The sequence below is a fragment of the Onychomys torridus genome, chromosome 7 (genome assembly GCF_903995425.1).
Source record: "Onychomys torridus chromosome 7, mOncTor1.1, whole genome shotgun sequence".
Classification (NCBI taxonomy): Eukaryota; Metazoa; Chordata; class Mammalia; order Rodentia; family Cricetidae; genus Onychomys; species Onychomys torridus.
In genome coordinates, this window is record NC_050449.1 from 31108354 (window position 1) to 31126738 (window position 18385).

The following is an 18385-nucleotide window of genomic DNA, read 5'->3' on the forward strand; positions in this document are numbered from 1 at the left end:
CCACATGCTGAGGTGCATTTATTAAAGTCTTTTGATGAGAAAGAGGGGTAAGAAGAGGAGAGAGGGGGAGAGCTGAAACAGGGGTGGCCACCCTCACCTCCACACACTTCCAGTTCCCAGGACTGAGGCTGTGGGTCGAAGAAGGGAAGGTGGAAACTTATGACATGTCTTAAACCTGTAACCAGAGCCAAGCATGCCTTTCAGAGATTATCATTTCTCTTTGATCACCTGGGAGACAAAGCTGAGTTTCTGTCTGATGAGAGCAGAAAGAGAGGGAGCGAGCGGGATTTTAATCTGGAACCCATTGCTCGTGCATTGCACCCTCTCTCCCTCTGAAGGAAGAGCAACCTAAGGAAGGCAAAAATGGGAGGTACTATTAGGAAGCACCTGTAGATTGGGGGACTCTCCTGGCTGTTCTGCTACCCGCCCAAGGGGTCTGTAGATGAAACCTCAGGACCTCTCTCCCCTCCCTACTGGGACCAATGTAAATATGGCAGCTGCTCCCTGGGCCCTGGAAAGTTCCATGTGCCAAGAAGGATTCTTACTAGAAGAGTCCACTAGATAAATCCCCTCCCACACTAGCTCCTCAATCTAGCCTAAGTTTGCATTTTGCATCTTGAAAGACTGCACCCACCACACTCGCTGCCTCCCTGCCCCAGGCCTCCCGGATCCTGACATTGTGCCCATCTTGGGACCTAGGAAACCTGAGTTACAGTTTGGTCCCTTTCTTATGCATCTTTGCCAAGAGAGTGCATCCTCCAAGCCTCAGTTTCCCCACTCTGGGCTGAGAAATTCAGTGACCTCTAAGGTCTCTTAACAAACCCATAAGCCTCTTCCTTATCCCCAGGCTTCTTTTTCTCCCTCTCTGTCCCAATACCCAGGGTTTCCTCTGGAGATCTGGCTGCAAGCCAGTGCCGACCCTTGCAGATCCTTGGGAAGTCCTAGCTTAAGCCATCCTAAGAGCAGACAAAGCCTCAATGCAACCAGGCCTGGTGGGTGGGTCAAGGAGTTAGGAGAAATTGCAAGTATCTCCATTCAAAGCCAATTCCAACAGCTTCATTTGAGAAAGACATCCTGAGAACAGTGGGAAACTGCTTTCGGAGTCATGGAAACTTTCAGGCAAAAGTGTTTGCTCCACTTTCTAGCGTTGGTCCCATGGGCATACGGCTGCCCTTTCTGGGGCTGGTCTCAGGGCTGGGTAGGAGAGTTACAACAGACACTGGGCTTTCAGGGACTGTCCTAGTACAGACAATTCTGTCACTCCTCCTAGAGTAGAAGGATAGTCGAGCTCCTAACACACCTAACAAACATGACAGTGATGGGATTATATGGTCTAAGGCTGGAGGAGCTGCCACCAAGCCCAGCCAGTCAGTCAGTCATCAAAGCTAAGCAGTTTCAGGACAGAAAACTCCAGCTTCCAGCAGGGAAAGGCTACCCAGGAAAGACCTAGCTCAGTGACCTAAGTGGGATGCACTTTACATTTTTAAAAAATTTTTTTAGATTTATTTTACTCATAGGAGTGCTTTTCCTGCACGTGTGTCTGTGCACCACATGCATACCTGGTGGCCTAAGGAAGTGGTGAGCCTCTGTGTGGATGCTGGGAATCGAACCCAGATCCCTCGCAAGCACAACAAGTGCTCTGAACCACTAAGCCAACTCTCCAGCCCCACTTTAGATTTTTTATAATTAGGTTTAAAATTAAAAGTGACAACAGTGAACTCTTCCTGTCTCTATAGGCATTTGGCCCTAGGTAGAGACCAGGGGCATTAATTAAACTCCCCCAGTCACCCCCAGGGTGACCTGGTCATCCCCACAGCAGTTGGGATCTCCTGCACTAGAAAATGACTTGGTTCCTAGCAAGTCTCCAGCCTGGAGAGGGATCTGCCTTGTGGGCCAACTTCACAGGCAGTAGGCCTCCCCCTGATGCCTCCCCCAGCCCAGCCTAATTCGGTCCTAAGTATTCCTAAGGTGCCTTCCAATTTCCTGCTGTAATAAATGGCACAGAATGCAAATGGAGGTGGATGTGGGACACAGATGTTTGCACTAATTTAATTGAGGGAACACCTTGGATTAAACACTTTGCAAAACACTCACAAATAGGTTCAGTGCATTTGGTAATGAAAAGCCTCCCAGCCCCCTGGCACTCTGGAGAGGCTGCCTGGGGCTGGGAGTAGGAGGGTCTGGGGGAGAGGCCCAGAACAAGGGGAAGGCAAGAAGCTTTGAACCAAGGAGAAGGCAAGGGAACCAGGTCCCTGGGAGAGCTACCAGCAGATCCTCCACCAGCTGGGACCCACCCTGCTAAGAAACAGAATCTGGGAGGGCTGGGGATAAGGTAGGCAGCATCTGCCTTCACAGGCAGGCACCTGCTTACCTATAAGGGGTCAGCAATAGACAGATGCTCCCATCCACAGAACACAACTACAACCTGAAGGCCTCTACCCTGCTAGCTGGGGCATCATTCACATGAACAGGGTTTGACTTACTGTGCACTGTGGCATGGGGGACAGACATTAACAGACCCAGGTACACTGTGGAAAAAATGCTCTAGGCAAGTAGATATACCTGATAATTTGGGAGCCAGAGAGGGGCCAACAGTTTGGCATGAGGGGGTCAGAAGACCAGTGAAGAGCAAGAGAAATTGCCCAATTAGTAAAGTGCTTGCCATATACATGTAAGGACCTGAATTCATAAGGACCTGAATTGGAATCCCAAGCACCTACCTAAAAAGCTAACATGATTGCATGTGCACTGGAGAAGTGGAGACAGGAGGCTCCCTAGGGCTTGATGGGCAGCCATTCTAGCCAATCAGTGAGCTCCAGCTTCAGTGAGAGACTTTCTCTGGAGAAATAAAATGGAGAAGCACTTGAGGAAGCGGATATTAACTTCTGTCTTCTACACATGTGTGTATGCATGTGCATGTGTGCTCACAGACTCATGAACACATACAAAGTTCACGGGGGAAATGGGAAGACATTCCTTCCCGGCAGAGAACAGTGTTTGCAAAGACAGCGCTACCTTGAACTTGTTTAGGCGGCAGGTGCCTAAGTGAAGATGGGCTGCTTTCCCAGGCTCCTCCCACCTTCGTGAGGGTCAGAGGCATGAGAGACAGCTAGGCCTGGGTCCCTGAAAGTTCTAACAGGTACATCTGGCATTGGTTCTTCTAATCCTTGCTCTGTGCGGCTCAGAGTTCAAACCAGGGTTGGATGGTTTTATATTCCTGAAAACAGAATCCCTAATTTTCAAACAGAATGATCACTTCAAGCGCAATAACCATTATAATAATAACCTCTTATACTTCTGCAGTGCTTTACAGTTTATAAAACACTTTCATATGTCTCTTAAATTCCTTCACACTGCCTTCCAGAGAGACAGAATGGGGAGTATGATTACTCTTGCTTTCTAGATGAGAAAACCAAATCTCAAGGCCCCAGCTAAGAACACAGCATAAGCAGGACTCAAACCCAGCCTTCCCACACCTCAGTGAGTTCAAACCTTCATTGGCACATTTGCCTGGTACTTGTTGAGTACCTACACTATACGTAGATGCACTACAGACTCAGACCTCAGAATGTCAGGGAGTAGAGCTAAATGCAACCTGCATGAAGAGACAGCCCCACTGAAAGGCATCCTGGGAACCAAGAAAAAGGAGGCACCCAAACCTAGGAACTAAGAATAACACAAGACACATACACAAATCACACATGAAGACCGGAGCCTGTTTCCCTAGGCTAACCTTACCTAGCATGGAACAGACTTGTATTCCTGATAGTGCCATTCCTGGTTGAACAAGAGTCCGAAATAGCCCAGAAGCAGCAGACAAGGTCAGCCTGGGTCCTGTGCTCCCACTGCCACACAATACAGTCCATAGGCAGATAGGCAGCCTGACACATGTCTGAGCCCTAGTGGTCTGGGCAATGGCAGCGTACACACTTCAAAGGTGATGTTGGGGTAGATGGGGTAGATGAGTGGGTGGGTGATGGGCAGGTGGAGTGAGGAAGTGAGGAGGAGAAAGCTCAGGAGCCTTCACCTCCCTACAAGAAGCTCCTCCTGGGGTCATCATGGGCCTTAACCCTCTAATGAGGACAGAGGAGCTGCAGTTCGCTTAGCTGAAGTAATACTCACTTAACAGGGTTCGTGTGAGTGTGTGTGAAATGAGGCACGGGCGCCTCCAGCCTAAGGGCCAGGGCTCAGAAGACAGCACCGCTTTTACCGGTGACCCTGTGTGGGCTCAGCAGAACCAAGCCCCATGATCCCCATCCTCCTCTTGCTGCTCCTCCATCACTCCACATCTCTCCTTTCAATCAACTCACCTTGTTCCAGCCAGGCGTAGTTGAAGAAGCTAGGGTTAAGGAAGCATGAGATTCAGTCCTTAATGTGAGTGATGTGTATGAGGTCCTACAGCTGTCGGCAGGGAAAGGAGGAGAGCAGACAGCAGAGGAGAGAGGTGGAAGCAGGCGAGACCCAGAGGAGGCAGCCACCAAGGAACTGTTACCGCAGAAGCAGAGGCAGCCCTGGATGAGGGAATTCCACCCAGAGAAGCTGCAAGTGCCAAAGCAGTCAGGCAGAGAAGCACATTTGGGCGCACATTTGGGGCCTCAGTGGCAGGATATGGCACGCCTGAAGGCCTGCGGACAGGTAGGGGGCGAGGGAGTAGGGTGAGGGTGGGAAGAACCTGGAACAGCAGACCCTGACTGAAGCATGCATCCCAAGGTCAGCCAGGCCGAAGAAGCAGACCTTCAGGAAGTTATTAGAAAAGGCCACTAAAGCCGGGGTGGTGGCGCACGCCTTTAATCCCAGCACTCCACTCGGGAGGCAGAGCCAGGAACCCTGTGAGTTCGAGGCCAGCCTGGGCTACCAAGTGAGTTCCAGGAAAGGCGCAAAGCTACACAAAGAAACCCTGTCTCAGAAAAAAAAATAAAAACCCACTAGGGGTGGTTCAGCACAGGAGTTGCGTGGTCACATACAGTTGTCCTACAGTACCCACAGGAAGTAGATTCCAAGACTCTCAGTGGATATCTAAAGCAATGGAAGGGGTACTAAACACTTCTCCCTCATCTTTCTACCTACCTATTCATCCATCCATCCATCCATCTTCTATCTATCTATCTATCTATCTATCTATCTATCTATCTATCTATCTACCTATCGATGTGTATGTGTTCTCCTACACACACACACACACACACACACACACACACACACACGATAGTGTATAATTTCTAAATTAAGCAAGTAAAAGATTAACAATACCTAAGTAAAATAGAATAGTTATAATTTTATTACAGATTATTACCATCTATTACAATAAAAGTCATTCAAAACTTAAGAGTCATTTACTTTTGGAATTTTCTGTGTAGCCGTTTTGGCTTGTGATTGACAGCTGAGAACGGAAACTGGGGAAGCAAACTAACAGATAAGGGCGGCTGCTATACACATAGGACTAATTGGGCTCCAGCTATGGGGGCACCGTGGTGGCCTCCTCTACATAAAGTCTCTCCTTGACCAGCTCTCATGACAAATGAGTCTGACAAGGAGGTCTCCTCTTCGATTCACATAATTAATTATCCCTGGAGAAATGGCCAATTTAGGAGCACGTTTTTCTTTCTGAAGAGACAGGCCGGCTGACTAAGTGAAGGCAAAGGAAGTCCCATAAGCAGCCGAGCACAGACCCCCCCCCCCCCACCCCAGAGCCAGAGCCAGAGCCGAGGTTCACAGTTCTCCCCGAGGATTTGGGAAGAAGTCGAGAGTGGTTTATTGTACTAGTGACCGTGGAGGAGAGAGCAGCAAAGCCATCCTGCTGGGTGATGGTTTGGAGCGACCGCATTTCTGTGAGCAAGGAAGAGAGAGGGGTGGGGTTTCCAAACCCTGCTCAAAGCTGCTCCCAGCAGGACAGGGTCTCCTTTCCTCCCCGTCTCTCCTTCCCCTCCCCCAACTCTCTATCTAAGGCCCTCTCCAAAAAGGTTTATGGAGAAGTCTCCAAATAGCCCCCTCTCCTGCAGGCATAGTCACACCAACTGAAAGGAGATTTAATTAGCAAAATCTCGTTAGGCAAACGAAATTATCCGTAAGACAATACTCTTCTGGACAGGGGGTATGATTAAACAAAGCCATTAATTGAGAGAGTCGCTTTGGCAGCTCCCGAGTTGCGTTCATCTCCGGGCAGGCTCCACTCTGCCTCCGTGGAACTAAGGAACAGACTCTTGCCCTCCTCCCCTTGCCTGCCTAGCCCACCTCCTCCCCACTTCATCTCTGCTCTTCCCAGGGCCCCTCCGGTTAGGGCTGCAGACCTCGGCATCTCATCAGCGGCCTCTCTGCTGCCAGATTCCCGCTAAAGTGCCTTGATTGCATAATGTCTATTTGCATAATGTAAATTGCAATCTCCTAGCTTGGGAGGCAGGAATCACAGAACAGCCATTATTTTTTACCACTCCACAAAAATTCTACATTTAGAAAGCAGATTTGCAGCTCAGAAGGCCATATAAATCTGAATCCACCAAAACGCCATTAAATCACACCAATTAGGCTGGACCTATGCAGAGACCCTGTCACTCCACAGAAGGCCACAGGACACTGGAGGCTGAGGCAGGGGGGCTGGAGGCAGATGCTGAAAGGATGAGGCAGGGAATTCTATCCCACGAACTTGATCAGCACCCCCACCCACAACATCCCTCTCAGCGCGCGCGCACGCGCACACACACACACACACACACACACACACACACACACACACACACACAGATGCGCCCACGCTGTTCCAAGAGGACCTGGTACAGCAAGGAGGGGAAGCCAGTCTGTGTTCTTTAGGTTCATTGTCTGATGTCTTGTAGATTGCAGTCTGTCTTGGCTGTAGACTTTTTCAAAATATTATTATTATTCTATTTTGCATCTCTGTATGTGATCATTGCTTTATCACTGGCTTGGACTAGCTCTGTAGACCAGGCTGGCCTCAGATGCACAGAGATCTGCCTGCTTCTGCCTCAGTGATTGGGAATAAAAGTGTGCACCAGCTTCAGACTTGTGATTTTGGAGAAGAGAGTGAAAGGGAACCTTTAATCAAAAGCAATGCAGGGTACTTCACAGAGGATTAAGATCAATTCCTATCAGTGCGTTATTAACCTCCCTCCTCTCCAGCCCTGGGGAAAGAAAAAGAGGCAAGGCAAAAACCTGGCTCTGAGTAGGCTGCTCCCTGGATGGAGTCTGAGTTCCGTGAAGAGCCCTCTCTGAGGGTCCTTGGAAGGAGGGGTGAGTCACGAGGTCTCTGGAAGTGCGGTGATCCCTTGGACAATCACCCAGCACTCCAGCTTTGCTGAAACAGTGTACCTGGATACTCCTTTGCCTCTTTATTGCTCATTCAATATTCATTTGTCAAAGGGCAAGATGCTAATGTGTATTATTAAAATATCAATAGTTTATGAGTGAACTTTGTGGCAAGTACAGTTAAAGGCAAGAGTCTTGACCATCTCTCAGAAGCAATAGAAAGGAGTGTTCTTTCTTTCTGGTGTCTTTCTTTCCTGTCCTTTTTTAAAATTTATTTACTGAATAAATGAATGGCAAAAACCACTGTTGAGCACTGTGTGCCAGGAATGACTCTAGAGTATTCACATCTGGTTTCCCCACAGTAGTCCTAGGGAGTGAACATAATGTGATTCCTTTAACTGCCCAAGTTTAACACGTTTCCTGACCTAAATATTATGAAAGGAGGGAAAAAAGAGGAAATTATTCCACACCTCCATGCCAGACCGTCTTCATAAGTAGGCCCACTTGAACTATATGTCCGTAAGTTCCCACACTCTCCACTTAGGATTTGAATGCTGAAGGTGACACTGGGTATGAAGTCATCAGACATTGTCTTGTCAGAGGAGAGTAAACTGAGACTCTTTCTTTTAAACAAGATTTTGTCAACATAATAATTATACATAATAAAGGGAGTTTGGTGATTGTCTATACATGCATACAATATACACCGAGCAAATAATGAAGTAGTTAAGTCTCAATACCAGAGAGCTCTAAGTTGAAGTTCAACTGTGCCCCAGACTTCCGATAGCACTTCCCTTGTCCTCAGGGCCTTCTCTTCCTTGCACATACAGAGCTAATAACAGAATCCCATGAAGTACAGTGTGATGAGAAATGCACCCCAAGGGCTTAGCATAGTGCCCAGTATACAGTAAACACTCAGCAGGCATTGCTTACTAATATCAAATTTGACTTCATGTGGAAGGAAGCCAAACCCTAGTACCTTTTCCTCAAGACTAAGACCATTTCCCCCTTCTCTTCCCTACCTAGCTCTTGGCACTGGCTGTTCCCAAGTGTCAGCCCTTGTAAGATGGACTGGTTCTGTTTCTACTCTTGGGTGACTTTGGGATTTGTTTTTTATCCCTTAAGCCCCAATAAAGCAGCCAGCGTACTCATATTCCCTTCAAAATATAGTAGCATCTATATCCGGCATGGGAAAGGGGAATGAGCGTGGTTCCTTAAGGGTACAGGTTCCCAGACCAGAGTGTGTGACAGAGAAAAAGGAGACCAGCAGAGAACTTGGAAGACCATGGAGAAGGTGGTGTGCAGAATCCCCCAACCCCATCAAGTCCCTTGTAGTCTTTTAAGCTCCGAGCTTTGCCTAGAACCTACCCCAGCTTTGATAGCTGTGAAAATGGTAATACGGGGAACCTTGATGTGAGCAAAGGGCCCAGGCTTGCAGAGCCCTTGTTTACTGGTCCTCGAGACCCAAGGTTTCAAGCTGCGGGTTATAAACCCGCATTCTCCCTGGTATGGACCATGAGGTCACAGTGTCTCCCAGCACCTTCTAGGACTACCACCCCTGCCTGGGAAGAAGCTGAGCTTGGCTTGGAGGGGGTCCAAAGGTTTCTTCCTAGGGTGTCATGTATGTTATGGTGGTAAATTGTCATGCATCGTTTACGCTCACTGAGAAGCAGACTCTTGAAGCAAGATTGTCCCTCAGCACACTTCAGATCCAAGCATGTTTATGTGAACTATCCTTTAAAATCCCTGTCCTGGATCAGGCTGGCCTTTTGGTTCTGTGCCAGGGAGAAAGAAAAACAGTAAGCAGCTAAGGGTATTAAAAACATCACGCCCTTGAGAAAAGTTTGAAGGTAAACCATTTCCAATGGAGGCTACTATTGTTTATCCCATAATGTAAAAATGCCTCCATGGGAATAAGAAGCCAGAAATTCAGAAGTTAACCCGTGGATGAAAATCTCAACTGGGGACTCCAGCTGAGTGCCTCAACTTCCCTAGTTGGCTTCTTCTGGATGATCGTAAGTACCTGGTTTGGTAACATAATCTTTCTGCTGTTATTTACTCTTTCATTTGAAGTCTCACTCAAGGCCTTTGCTCTCTATTTGCCCTCTCAGCTGTGAGCTGGCTGCCTCAACGGGGCTTTCCCAGTCAGTTTCTGCTGGATGTTTCTATGCCCCTAATTGATGATAGTATGTGTTGTTTGTGCTCTCTTGGATACTCCAAGTACCTCTACCACCTGATTTGAGGATATCTTTTGCTAGCTGTCTGCTGCTTCTATTACTACTCACTATTTATTCTTTAATCTTTTGTTTGCTACCTACTCATTCCTTCAAAACCAAAAGGACAGCTATCATAGATCATTCTCCAGACTGTACAGAATAGAGCACCCCCCCACCCCCACGCTCCCCGAAGGGTCAATTTCAATTGTTCTGGGAACTAGGTAAGGCCCATTGTACTAGGCCAATAGCAGTCGTAGTAGGTCATGGTTTCCAAAGATGAGTGCAACAGCATCCATAGGATAGCTTCCATATCTGTAGGTTATAGAATAAATTACAGGTAGGTAATAGTTGATAAACTAAGTATCTGTAATGAACAAGTACAGGCATTTTTGCTTCCCATCATTTCTTAAACAACACAGTATTAGCAACTATTTACACAGCATTTACATTGTGTTCAATGGTATAAGTAATCTAGAGATGATTTCAAGTATGTGGGAAGATGTGCATAGGCTACTTGTAAATGCTATGCCTGCCGGTGTCTGCACCTACATCTTCTGATTTGAGGCTCTGCAAGGGGTCTGGAACCACCCCCTGTAAATATGAAGGGATGGATAAAAAATGTGTTTTGTTTTCCCTTTGACGGGATATTGATAGTGTTGGGAGGCAGTGAGGATTTCGGACCTTTGTCCTACTCGGATAGAACGAAGTGGTGCTGCTTGACTTTAAGGAACCAGTTGTGAAAGGCAATAAAGCTTTCACCACGTTTGCTCTCCCTCAGGCAGCTTCGCCTGGAGTTTGGCAGCCATATTGTAAGGAAGCCCAGATCACGGGAAAAGGCCATGGAGGTCTGACTGACTGATCTCAGTCAAGAGCTGATATAAAAGCCCATAATTTGGGGGGAACGAGCCTGTGGTGGTTACACTGCCCAGCTTCTGAGTTGTCTTAACTGAAATCCCACAGACTCACAGAATATTTGGACAGAATGAACATTCAGCTGCTGTGTCTGTGTGTCAGTTTGTTACACAGCCTAAAAACCAAGAGACCATTATAATAAAACTCTCCCTGCTGCTTCCAGCACATCCAGCATCATTTCCATTATTCCCATGCAAATCTGGCTATCACTGGATTCTTCTGAATTCCCTTGGAAACTTCAGACATTCTGCCTCTTTCTTATCTTGTCCTTGTCACTGTGTGCCTGCTGTCTCTCCACTTCTGCCTCCCTCTCCAAAGGGCAGGATCCTCACACCTGAAGTGGCTTGGGCAACTACTACCTGAAAAACCTTTGACTCCTGCCCATCCAAGAGCCCTGGACCTGCTCTTGGGTTTCTCAATGTAGGTCCAGGAGTGTCCCTTTGAGGGACCTTACCCTGGGTTTCCATGGCCCAGTGCTCAGAATGCCCTCTCCCCTCCACACAGACCAATTCTCCCCTACTCTCAGCTCTCATTAAGGGTCACGCTCAGCTTGCTCCTCATACTTGACTTATGAGGTTCCAGTAACCTCCGGTATGAGGAGACATTGATTCTCACAGAGGTCATTATCTTCTACTCCAGTTGCCCCACCCACACACCCACACACCTACACATCCACACCCATATACCACTATCCCTAGTTCTAGGCAGGCTTTCCTGGAACAGAATGGAGAAAGGCACCCTTCTCCACCCTTTCAGCCTGGGCTTCAGAGGAGGTGCCCTGGGAGCAGAGGCCCGTCAATCATTCATTCAGGCAACCAGCACTGAATTGCAGGCCATTAGGCAGAGGCCCGGCGCCCTGCTCACTCACCGGGCAGCCATCGGCGGATGTTAGCCCATCGCAAGTCGGCCATTCTTATGATTTATTCAAACCCTCATTACAGTCAATCTATTTTTACACAGAGGTGAAGATGTGCACTGATAACGGTTAATCATTTATAATTCCATGGACTGGTTGAAAGCCAATGTACTATCAAAGTCTCAGTGGTAGTGCCTCAGCCTCAGGTAGCCCCTGAAGCAGAGAAGTCTTTATGGCGGCGGCCCAGGGTAACCTGCTAACACTTATCAACTGACGACCAGGAAGAAGGTGAGTCTCAGACCTGCCCCCACCAGTAGCTTGTGCCCTACTGGAGGGAGGAAAGTCGGGGGGTCTGGGCAGTGAGATGGTGCTGCAGAATCCCAGGAGGGAGTGGGCACATTTGAGTTACCAAGAAATGGTGTGCAGAGGAGGCTTTGGCCAGGTCCTATAAGTGAGCAGACTGGTGCCAAGTGTGCTGGGCCAACACTGAGCCCATCAGCTGCAAAGGGGATGGAGCCATTAGAGTCCTGGAGGAAGGAAGTGATTGGCATATGTCCCCAGAAATAACCAACTAGAAAGGAAAGCATGAGCTATGAACATGGCCTGGATGGGGGGCTAGTGTCATCCATTCTTTCCTGTACTCTTGCTCAGGCCACGGACAGAAGAGGCTGAGGATCAGGTTGGCCTCGCAAACTTAGTAGCTTCCTTCCCTAGCACTCACGACACATGTAACATATCAAATCTACCTTTATGTCCAATCAATACGGTCTAATTAAATAGCATGTCATATTACAGAGCCTCTTTGTCACATTCAGACATAATCTAATTAGAGCCCCACTGTATTTTACATTCTGACTGGTTCATTGTTCAGTGTGTTTCTTTTGCAATGTACAGCAGTTAAAGATCAGGCTTGGGGCTGGTCCTGAACACATAACTTTATAGGGTCAGTGTGGAAAACGCCAATCAAAGTTACTTACAGTTCAGGGCCTCTTTTCTAGTGAGCAGCATGGAGGACAGAGAGCCTTAAAGTCTTGTTCCAGGCGTGACCTGCCAATAGAAGGAGATATCTTTGTAGACAGGGTAAGATTCTGCTGGGGTGGGCAGGGGGTAGGTGAGAAGCAGGGTAGGCATGGGGTAGACCCAGGGGTGAGCCTGCTTAACAGCAAAGCTGGGGTTAGAAGTCCTGTGAAGGGAGAGAGAGAGGGAGAGAGAGAGAGAGAGAGAGAGAGAGAGAGAGAGAGAGAGAGAGAGCTTTTGGTGGCTGAATGCCCCAAGCTGTCCAAAGCGATAACCACTGACTGGACCGTCTCACCTGGTGGAAGACCCCATGCAGGGGAACAGAGCAGAGAGCCCTTATGAAAGGCTGAAGTGTGGACAGGGAAGTCGGCACAATGCAAGCAGACAAAATGGAACCCGTTGTTCATGGTGGGAAGATAAAAGTCTTCCAACAGGAGGAACTTTTTCTCATTTAAAAAATTTTTGAGATTATAATATATCATTTCTCTTTCCCAACAGGAGGAACTCAAGGTGAAAAGTCCAGTTGGGTAGAAAGAAAAATGCGCATGGAGAAAAATAATGGGGACAATTTAGAAAAAAACATTTGTTTTTTGTTTGTTTGTTTTTTTTGAGACAGGGTTTCTCTGTGTAGTTTTGGTACCTGTCCTGGATCTCTCTCTGTAGACCAGGCTGGCCTCAAACCCACAGAGATCCGCCTGGCTCTACCTCCAGAGTGCTGGGATTAAAGGTATGCGCCACCACCACCCGGCCAGGATAAGATATTTTTTAAAAAATAGAAGCATATGTTTATTGGGTGTCTGCTCCATGATCTATATGCACTGAGCCCACAGGAACAGGATCCTTGGTTCCTGTTTTAATAACTTTGCCATCATCTCGCTGGGGAAGGAAGATTGCCCTGGTGAAGGAATGCCAGAAAAGACACCACTGTACAAAGAGTTGTGCCAAGTTCTGGTGGAGAACATTGCTCTCTCTCCACAATGCAATAGAGTTAGCAGGGGTTGAAACACTCAAGGGAAGTCTCACAGGAGGTCGGATGTGAGTCTGAAGACTTGAATGGGCATGACTCGGCTGGTGGGAGGGAGAGGGTGTCAAGCATGGAACGTTTGGACTTAAACGTCTCCCAAAAGCCTGTGCGTCAAAAGCTTGGTTGCCAGAGTGGCACTATTAGATGGTCCAACCCTGAAGGGGTAGAGCCTGGGGGAGGTATTTAGAACATTGAATGGCCGTGAAGTGGATTGTATGACCCTGGTTCCCCACTCTTTGCCTTCTGCTCTTCAGCCAGAAGGTGAGCAACTGTACTCTACTGCATACTTCCACCAGAGCATGCCTTGTCATAGGCCCAAAGTAATTCGGTCAATCAACTATGGACTAGACCCTCCAAAATTATGAGTCAAAATTAGCCTTTCCTCTTCATAAACTGATTATCTATAATATTTTGTAATAGTGATAGAAAGCTGACTAACGTGAGGACATGCCAAAAAAGGGAGGTGATCTAAGGAAAGACAAGAAGGGAGAAGTGTGGAGAACCCTGGGACAGGGTCAAGGTTGCTCTGCCTGGGGGATTCTAAAGGATGAAATGATTCCAAGCAAGCACAATGGCATAAACCATCCAGGACTCTAAGCATCACACAAGAAAGATCAGGTCTGGCATCAGAGCCCCTGGAGTCACTGGAGGTTGTTTTGGTAAGGAAATGGTAGGACATGGTTAGTGCCCCTCTTCCACTCACTTGGGCATTTCCCCTTTAACTAAGACAAGAGAAGCATCTTGGGAAAAAGTGGAACTTCAGTTAGACTCAGGCATGAAGAACAGTGAGATGCATACGGAAATAAACTGTCCTCTCTAGGCAAAGGCTCTTTTGTGGCTGTCTCCGAATGGCTTCATATTCATGCTCATAGTTCATGCAGACCCTTTATGAAGTAGACCATGCCACTAGACTGTAAGTCATTGAGGAAAGGAAACACATTTTATGTGTCTTTATATCCCTAGGGTTTAGGAGAGTGCCTCAAATGGGTCAGATTCCCAGGAAGTATCTGCTGAAATGTTGAATGACAGACACTGTTCACTCCAACAAGAATCTATAAGAGCAGCCAAGATCCAGCTTAGTTGGCAGTGGGTGCTAATATGTATTCTTCTTATTTACTTCCACATTCTTTCTGAGCACTACATGAGCTGGGGACACTGTCTCTAGAGTCTATTAAAGGAGGCAGTATGTTCTCTCCCTGCCCTTCGGTACTGTCCATCTGAGACACCAGTAACTTAGAAGATACAGCTGACTTTTCATCTGCACATGTTGCAAAGCCAAGAAGGGAAGCTTCTATGCAACAGGATCAGAATTCAGGTTGCTATAAAGCACTGAACAAGCTAAAAAAGATGGCCTAAACTAGAACATTCATTTTTCATCACTAGCTTTTATTTCTTGCACACCAACATCATGACAACCACAAATGAAATAATTTTGAAAGTCAGGGGCAAAATTGCCCACAATCTTATTACTTGAAACCATCAAATTATACTCTATGTCCACATGCAAATTCATTTTCTTAATAAAACTGTAGAAAAATGATTTGTTAAGTATATGCACATAAAACCTGGCTCTTACACTACAAAAAATCAATTGCAGAACCAGAATGGGTTGAATTAGTTTGAAAAACAACAACAGAAGAACCTTGGGTCATCTGAGTTCAACGCAAGCACAGGATATGCTGTTGATGCTGCCAGTGTTGTTAAATGTGATCTTAATAGCCATACAGTGTCTGGCTGGGGCCTGGGTGATGTCCTTCTGGACTTAGCAGCTTGTATTAATTCTGTATGCTGTAATGCTGTCATGTTTTAAGGACTTTGACATTGATTAGTAAAAGAAAGAGGAGAAAAGATGTCTGGTGGTTAAAGCCCAGTGGTTACAAGGGTGGATATACTCCAATTCAAACGATCAGGGGCAGGTTCCTGAACCTCTCTGTGCTTCAGTTTTTCACGTTGAAAATAGGACTAATTAAATCTCAACTTCTCAGAGTGGCTGTGAGGATTGTGAGGTGCCACGCAACCTAAGGTGTGTTAGAATAGTGCTCCATGTAAGTCGAGCATCCACTAAGCACCAGCTATTATTACATTCTTTTCATTGAGAAGAGGCTGGGAGGTAGAAGACAGAGGAGAAGAAACAGGACCTGAATCTGCCTTTTATCCCTCTTAGTAGCACCCACTGGTTATAGAGTTAGGAATATCATTGCCTAAAGTAACTAGATCCCTCTTCCTCCTGGTAGACTGCCAAATAAGTCCAGAAACCATGAAATAGTGACTGCATTGTTCTAGAAGGTAGGCTCAAGACTAATCAAAGATTCTAGAGGAAGCTAGTCTTCACATAACAAGGGATTCTCTAATAATGAGAAACATTCAGAAATGAGTAAGGCTTCACTCCAAATAGTGACTCATAGCACTGAAGGAGCTTCCTGCACTACATGAAAAGCTGTGCCAAGGAATGGTGTCCCAGATTTGGCCTTCAGCCATTAGCAAAATCAAAAAAGAAAACGCACACACATTTGAGTGTGTGTGTGAGTGTGTGTGTGTGTGTGTGTGTGTGTGTGTAACAGCATTTCTGTGAGCATGTATGCATGTGGTGCAGCATGCAGGCATGCACAAATGCAGAAGCCAGAGAGGACTTCAGGTATCTGCTCTCTTCCTCTGAACCTTATTCCTTCAAAGCAGAGTTTCTCATGGAACCTGGAGCTCATGGCTTTTGACTAAGCTGGTGGTCAGCAAGCCCCAGAAAGATCATAACCTAGTTATTTGAGTCCCAGGATCTGAACTCAGGTCTCCATGGCTGTAGAACCAGTGTTCTTAACCACTGAACTATCATAAAAGCCCCGATAATTCATATTTTCCGAAAATATTAATGGTGTCATCTTTCACCATCATCTCATAACACAATTCAACCTTCAAAAGCAGAGCGAATAACTTGCAATTAAGGTCAATCCCTGAGTTGAACGACTAAAGTATCATCAAAGTCATTTCCTCTCACGACTCAGCAGCAGCTCATATGAGCTCACTACAATTGTGACAGCATTCACAAGGCCTGCATGAGCTCCAGCCAGGCGAGATCCAAGCATGGAGGGGCGATGAAATCCACCCCTAGCGAAGAACTATTGGCATTTGATAGCTTCCAGCAGAGGAAGAGTCAACTTTGTGCAGTGATGTGACCCTTGGAAGCCTGAGCACACTCCAGGGCAGGCCTCACTCCCAGGAGAAGCAGGGTGATACAAACTAGACTCCATGGGGGGAAGAGGAGAAGTGTGTGGGGAGGTGAAGGTAGAGAGTAGACACGCGAGGAGCTGAGGCATGAGTGTGATCAAAATACAGAGCACTACGTTCTCAAAGAATTAATATAAATATTCGAAGTCACATCTCTCTCTTTTGCCCCATCTCCATCTGTTTCCATCTACATGGTACCTCTGTATCTCTGTCTCCAAATGCCTGTCTCTCTCCTTCCGTCTCTCAGCTCTTTCTCTAACTTTCTGTCCCTCTCTTTTCTCCTTTTTTTCCACTCTACTTGTTTCTTTTCTCCTCCCCCTCATTGAAACAGATTTTTAAAAATCATTTAATATATCCTGATTATGGTTTCCCCTCCCTCTACTCCTCCCAGTTCCTCCCCACCTCCCCTCCCATCTGGGTCCACCCCGTTTCTGTCTCTCATTAGAAAACAAACAGGCTTCTAAGGGATAATAATAAAATGTAATTAGATAAAGCAAAGGCCAGCATATTGGATAGGGACAAGACAAACAAACATAAGGAAAAAAGGGCAAGGAAACGCATGAGAAACAGATAAAGCTGCAAAGACCCGTTCGTTCACACATTCAGCAATCCCACAAAAACACTAAACTGGACCTGTGGAGTCAAAAGAGAGAAGAAAAAAAATTTAAAAAGTAAATATGTAAATACACTTTAAAAAGATAATATTTTTTTTTAAATGGAAGAAAAGAAAAAGTCCCGATACAACTTTATAAGACAAGGGACCTTCACAAATGGCACTGAGTTTGTTTCCTGTTGGCTGTTCACTGCTGGGCCCGGGACCTCCCCTTAAGAGTTGTTTGTTTCCCAGCGAGACTCCCTTGGAGGAAACTAAATGTTCATTTGTAAGTGGATACCAATTGGAGATTGCTTCTGTGTTAGAGATGTAAGGGAGATGCATTCTGTCCCTCATGTCTGTCTGTCTACATATCTCCATCTTGGTATCTCTACCTGTCTCTGTCTCTCTGTGTGTCTCCATTTCTGTTTCTGTCTGTCTATCTCTCTCTCTGTCTCCAGCTCTGTCCTGTGTCTCTGCCCCCTCTCACTCCCCCCACACACACATTCAACTTCTCCATGCTGTCCATGCACCAAGGAAGAAACATCATGCCTGCACCATGTGCATGATATGTTAGAGCCTTCCAAAGCTAACACTGTGTGAGCTCAGCAGGCAAATACCATGTCAAAGGCATGAAGCCATGTAGTAGATATGACAAGAACTTCAGCTTCTCTTATTAACATTAACATTATGAACATGATGTGGAGTCATAAATGACATTGACCACTCACATTTATAGACATGAAGGAATCTGTGAAATGATAAATGAAAGGGAGTTGGTGAACGTTCATGTTTGTTTGGAAAAGAGGTGAGGTGAATGCAAGAAGGAAGCTTCCCCTGGAAGTCCTTCCAGAACTTGATGTTGCATCCTTAGACAGCTGTGCAGCCATCTGTGGGCATACCCAGGTAAGCTAGAAGGATGAAGGAGATGATGTTGTCCTAAAGAAGCCATGGTGCATACACACTGCCAAAAGTAGTCCAAGCCAGGTGCGTGGACTCATGCTGACTGTGCAATTACCTTACTGTTAAATCTTTGAGAAAAAGCATTCACCACTTTATGCCTCAATTTCCCCATTAGAAAATGATAGAGTTAGATTCGTAAAACAAAATTCTTCCAACATCTGCACATGAGATGGTCCTGATTAACTTACAGGGAAAGTGCTAAATCTCTTCCTCAAGGGTCTCAGAGTGTAATTGTGGCTAAGAGTAAAGATGTTGGGGTCAGACGTGCGTGGGGTTCAAGCTGGGGCCCATTAATTTTTTGACCTTAGCCTCTGTCAGTCTCAATCTTC

At 46.5% G+C, this 18385-nt stretch overlaps 1 protein-coding gene across 3 annotated transcripts in view; it reads right to left on the bottom strand.

Moving 5' to 3' along the window:
- The window catches only part of Pknox2 (PBX/knotted 1 homeobox 2), a 269797-nt gene that overhangs the window by 189893 nt on the left and 61519 nt on the right, over window positions 1-18385 (bottom strand). For all 3 annotated transcript variants that reach the window (XM_036192449.1, XM_036192446.1, XM_036192447.1), the window contains exon 2: window positions 12219-12288. The gene's annotated coding sequence lies outside the window, so the exon portion shown is untranslated. The remainder of the gene's footprint in view (window positions 1-12218; window positions 12289-18385) is intronic.